We start from the raw sequence: 6,165 nt of genomic DNA, 5'->3' as shown, positions 1-6,165 counted from the left end.
TGAACCGCCAGCCTTCTGGTTAGCAGTCAAGTGCTTTAGCCACTATGCTACCAGAGCCAAGCAATGTTGTTGTTGTTGTTATGTGCCGTCGAGTCATACCTGACTCATAGCGACCCCTCCTTGGGTTTCCGAGGCAGTATCACTACAGAAGTAGGATTGCCCAACCTTCCTTCCGAGGAGTGGCTGTTAAACAGTAACACTAGAGGGGTATGCACTCCTTACAGTTGACCGTATAAGATCAAAAGAGCAGCTTTTGCCCAGGGATAAAGCTCAGAAGTTGGGAAGGGATAGAAAAGAAGGGTGGGGGGTTGTGGGTAAAGTGCTGTGTTATATTGTGGGTATTGATTGCAATCCAATCAATTTCACAAAACAAAATGTGTACAAATTATTGAATGGAAAAAATTTGTTCTGTAGACTCTAACTAAAATCACAATAAAATGTTAAAAAAATAAATGTTCAAATTTTATAAAATAAAATAGAAATAGATGTATAAATTTGTTAGGACAAGCTGCTTTTTGGAAATTTGCCAAAAAATACAATTGTGCTTCTGAAAAAATAGAACATTTAGTTAACTTTTTACCTTTTGCAACTAGATGTCTTGAGATAAGTTCTAGCATATAGTGTTTACTTTGCAATCTGATTCTGATAATTTTATTAAAATATCAATCTAAACTATAAAATAAAATGTCAAATTTTAACTTTCTTGTATAAGTATAGAGTATTCTATGGAGTTGGGAGCTGACTCAGTGAAAGTTAATTACACTCACGGTCTGTCATGTGTTTAAGTTTCTCATTAAAAGTTGTTGTTAGGTACCATCAGGGTGATTCTTACTCTTAGTGATCCCATGTGGCAGAGCAGAACTGCCCGGTAGGTTTTTCTTGGCTATAATCTTTACAGAAGCAGATTGCCAAGTCTTTTCTCCCATAGAGATGCCAGATGGATTTGAACTGCCAACCTTCCGGTTAGTGGTCAAGCACTTACTTTGAGCCACCAGGGCTTCTTTCATTAAAAGTAGCAGTATATTAAATATATTTAAAAAGTTATTTGGGGTTTTACATTCCATCTAGTGATTTGGATTTTATATTAGAACTGAGTTCCTTGTTCCATGTCATTCTGTAGTTTGTACTGCAGAGTCAAGGGGTTTAAAACTAATAATGCCATGAAAAATTCTCCATGAGTCACTTGTCAGCTGTAGCTTCTGCTTTACAGCCTTCTGATATAACTAGTATTTTATTGCCAGCTCTGATAACAGCTTTTCATGCTTTGGAAAGTTTATATGGTAATATAAAAAAATACATTGGTAAGACTATTGTAGATAATGTTAAGGTTCTTTTTTCTATTCTTTTTTTTTCTTTGACCAGTTCCTTAATTTCTAGTTCTTTTAAAGACTTTAAGCTACATCAGCTATAAATTGTAGATTCATGACTTGCTATTTTGGGGGTAGTGGTGGTGGTTATTTACTGCTTCCAGTTCTGAAAATTTTTTCTGTCCAGAGATTTAAAGATTGAATTAACAGTTCTTCTGGAGTCAGCACTTTGTGATAACTCCCTATACTTAAGGGTTCTTATGCATTGCAGACAAATGCTCTCTTAACTATTTCGTTAGTTATTTTTGAAAAATGATATAATACTAGAGCAAATTTGTTGATAGTTACAGTAGCTTCAGGTTTTAAGCACTATGTTTTACCCTGTTTTAAATTATTTCGTAACAATTGGTAAATGGAAAACTTGATTAACTTTCAGCCCACAGAATGCCTTAATCGTCCTTGGTCTTTTAAAGGAGATGAGGGAATAATGAGCTTGTTTGCTGATAAATGGCATGTATGGTCAACAAGCATTTCATCAGGTTTGTAAAAACCACTGACCCTAGTTGCTAAGAAAAGTAAAAGTTTGGGTTGTAACCTGATATTTTTTCTTACCCTGTTGTTGTTGTTGTTATGTGCCATCGAGTCGGCCCCAACTCATAGTGACCCCTCCTTGGGTTTTCGAGGCAGTATCACTACGGAAGTAGGATTGCCCAACCTTCCTTCCGAGGAGTGGCTGGTGGGTTTGAACTGCCAGCCTTCTGGTTAGCAGTCAAGTGCTTTAGCCACTATACTACCAGAGCTCCCTTCTTACCCTGTAGTATCTAGGAAATTTATTTACTTGAGTATTGATATTAATTTTATGTGCTATGTTGGTGAGGAGCTCTGATGGCCTAGTGCCTAAAGCATTTGACTGCTAACCAGAAGGCTGGCGATTCAAACACACCAACCATTCCTCGGAAGGAAGATTGGGCAATGTACTTCTGTAGTGATACCGCCTCAGAAGCCCAAGGAGGGGTTGTTAGGAGTCGGATCTGACTTGTTGGCAGTGAATTTTTTTTTTTTTTTTTTTTTGAACGATTTGGTGAATTGTATTTCTGGTTTTATCACTGGCTTTGAATTATGCACTACTGTGAATTTTACAGGAGCCCTGGTGGTGCAGTGATAAAAGTGTTCAGCTGCTAAACAAAAGGTTGGTAGTTTGAACCCACCAGCTACTTCTCCGTGGGGAAAGGTGGGAGAAAGATGTGGTAATCTGCTTCTGTAAAGATTTATGGCCTTGGAAAGTTTAGAGCAGTTGTACTCTGTCCTATAGGGTTACTATGAGTCATATTTGCTTTGGTATGGATTTTATGGAGCCTGTTTGAATAACTGTATGTTTATGCAAATCATTTATGTTCTAGGTTTTTTTTATTTTCCAACAGTGCCCCTCTAAGGTAATTTGGTAAGCATGCTATGCTAATTTTTTTTACATGTTGCTGTAAAAAAGAAAGCATAGGATGCTTATGAAAATACATGGGAGGAGAAAGGGTGCGGTTAGCAAAAAACACATAGGCAGTGCTTGTTACTTGCATAAAAATAGTCATTGAATATGGTTAGTCTTTAGGTTTATTTTTCCTTTAGCTTTACTTTGAAATCATACCACCAATGTTGAGATTTTATTTTTGTTCTTCCGAATAGCTAATAACAACTAATTGGTTACAATGTGCTAGGCAATGCTTCTTATACTAAATTTTCAAAACAAATTTGAGAGGTAAAAGTACTCGAGTGAATATTAATCTCCATTTTACAGATGAGGCTTAGAGAAGTTAAGAAAGAGGTTCCCAAGCTCTAAATTGTGAAACTAGAATATGAACCCAGCCATATGTTTTTTCTCCCCTGAGGAGTTCCCTACCCCCAAGGCCTTGCTATCACATGGAATTTTCAGCTTAGTGCCTAAGGCACTTGACTGCTAACCAGAAGGCTGGAGGTTCAAACCCACCAGCCACTCCTCAGAAGAAAGGTTGGGCAATCTACTTCCATAGTGATACTGCCTTGGGAACCCTAGGAGGAGTCACTATGAACAACAACAACATAACAATCACTGATACTATCTCCATCCCAGACCTGCCCATTTCTGATGTTTTCAGAATACTTCTCACTGGGGTAGTGTCAAAAGGTGGTAATTAAGTCTTCTCACTAAAATCAATAACAAGAAAATGTGATTTCTAGTAGACTGTTTATTATAAACAGATATATGGCAACACAAAAATTGGTAGTCCTTTATATTTTTTTTAATCCATAAGAAATTCTATTTAATAACCTTAAAAGAGATACCCTGATTGTAAAATCACTTATGTATTTATGTGGTGTAGAGTAGTTAAACCTTGCTAAAATGGAAATCTTACTCCAGCGTACCTAATTTATTGAGTTAGGCGTATTTAATTTCCAAATTACATTTCCCTATACACTGTATTTGCAAATAATAACATTGGAAGGGGTGTGAAAAAACAGAATTTGGGAAAGTTTCTGTATATTGCTACCTAGGGTTTTAATACTGGAGCAGAGAACTAAGAAAAGACATCCCAAGTTGAACAAATATTCTGACATTTAAGGCCCTTGGTTTGTGCATGGGCATACACAGTTTGTACTCTAAATCCCAAGCAATCATGAGACTGTTAGGATGAGTACTCTACTATCCAATCCAATTAGGTCACACACACAAAGACACTTTACAGAGTGCTGGCAATTGAAAGCCATTATTATTTATAGAAGGATGACAACAAACAAATTACTCATAGAAAGCAAACAGTAAAAACAGGAACAGATTTGAAGTGAAGTGGTCCCCCCCACACTTATACCTACCTTACTTATCATCATAAGAGAAGGACTTATGTCTCAAAGGGGACACACTTACCTTCCCAAAGAATCGATGTCCATTTTTGTGTCACTGGATGGGCATGGCATGCATCAGGTGTCAACAGATGTCTCTTAGCAAGTGTGTCACCAGCTCAGGTCAGGCATGGTCCGATTGTCTCCCTCCATGACTTTTCTTAGCTGCTTTTGCTCCCCTGTGCTTACTTGTTCAGCTCTCAACGTGGGACAGTCCAGGGCCAATGCCATCATCCTGACATCTCTCGAGGCAGGACTGTTTTATGGGCAACCTCTGCAAAGGGTATGCCCAAGCCTGTAATGGACAACCTCTGCTTGAAGTGCACCAGGCTCGGTTGGGCTCCTTTCTCTTCTGAGACAGGCACCCTTCCCCGCAAGGGTTACAAGCTCTCAGCACAGCTGAGTGTCTCCTTCCGCCGTTTGGGTGGTCAGCTCTATAGTCTGAGACAGGCTGCCTGATAGCTCTCAGGTCAGCTGGGACTTTCACTGCCACCTTTCTTGCAGCTGGCCTCATTCCCATAGTACTGGCCGGGATGGGCGCCCTGACAGCTCTCAGCTCAGCTGGGGCTTCTGCTGCTGCTGCTTTTTCAGTGGGCTGGTTTGACCCCGCGTTCCCATATACTGGTGCGAGCCGATTTGCCCTTGCATCACCACGGCTCTGCTACTCTGGTCTGTTGTACTGCTCTTTGCGGTGCCCCCCCCCCCCCCCCCCCCCCCCGTTATCGCTGCCCTGACTGCTGCCAGCATCAGGCTTCTTGGTTCCCACTACTGGGTAGGCTAAGCCTCTCTGGACCTCTGGGTCTCCGGACTCTTGTTGATTAGGAGGTCCGCCAAGACTATGAGATTGGTCGCTTATACAAATATCAGGTGTCCTCCGATTTTTGAAAGTTCGCTTTATGCCACTCTGCTTTTATAAAAGACCTGCCTTAGTACCTGTTCTAATTGAAAGATATTAGAAGGGGAGTGTCCACTTTTACAAAACTAGCCAATCAGCGTTTCTTTTGCAACGCACGCATCCTAAGCAAGGAGAGTGGTGTTGCCAAGCTCCTTCCCGAGGAACTATAGTCAGCGTTGCAGTCAGCGTTGCGGCGTCAAGCCACTAGCTTTGAACTGTGTTTGTGAACGCTATATGTTCTTTTAGGTTTTATGTGTTGTTTGGTGTCATTGATTGGTTATTTTTTGGATCTAGGAATGCTCAAAAAAATTTCCCATATAAGTTAATGATAATTGCTTCTTCCATTTATACCATTTTTGGCTTGAAAGGAAACCCGTATAGGAAAACTTGTTAATTTCGAGACAAGCCAGATCCCTGGCTAGATCACAAACTGCTGACCCATCCTCTCATGTGGATTGCAACTTAACCAATCACTTGGCAGATTGAGGCCTGACCAATCATTACCCCAGAGCCAGAAAGGCCGCTTAAGAGAAACCCATTGTACCACACCTGGTTAGGATTCCTGGGACACAAGTATGCTTAGGTAGATAAGGACATCTTACGCCAGTGGCTCAGATTTCTGATAATTCTTTTCTTTAGTCATCATGGTTCTTCGTATTGGTATTTTGCCTTTGTTTTATATCTAGAAAGGTAAATACATATAACAAAACAAACTTGAAATCAAATTGATTCTGACTCATGACACCTCCATATGTGTCAGAGTAGAACTGTGCTGCATAGGCTTTTCAATGGCTGATTTTTTGAAAGTGGATCACCAGGCCTGTCTTTAGAGACATTTCTGGGTGGAATTGAACTTCCAAACTTTTGTTTAGCAGCTGAGCATATGGCACTACCCACGGGATACACACAAACATATTCATTGTTGGCTAAATATGCAATCTTTTCAAAACTGGGCACAGTTGGATTAGGCACATTTAACATTATGTTAGCATTCAAATACAGTTGTTTTCCATAAATACCTAACCAAAAGGAGATTGCAATGATTTCATGATTTCACAAAGGTTGGGGGACTTGAGAGTACAGAATTTGTTCTAT

This window comes from Orycteropus afer, unplaced genomic scaffold, assembly GCF_000298275.1.
Source record: "Orycteropus afer afer isolate SDZICR_OR568_19922 unplaced genomic scaffold, OryAfe1.0 scaffold00036, whole genome shotgun sequence".
In the NCBI taxonomy this organism is placed as follows: Eukaryota; Metazoa; Chordata; class Mammalia; order Tubulidentata; family Orycteropodidae; genus Orycteropus; species Orycteropus afer.
This window is presented reverse-complemented; position numbering follows the sequence as displayed.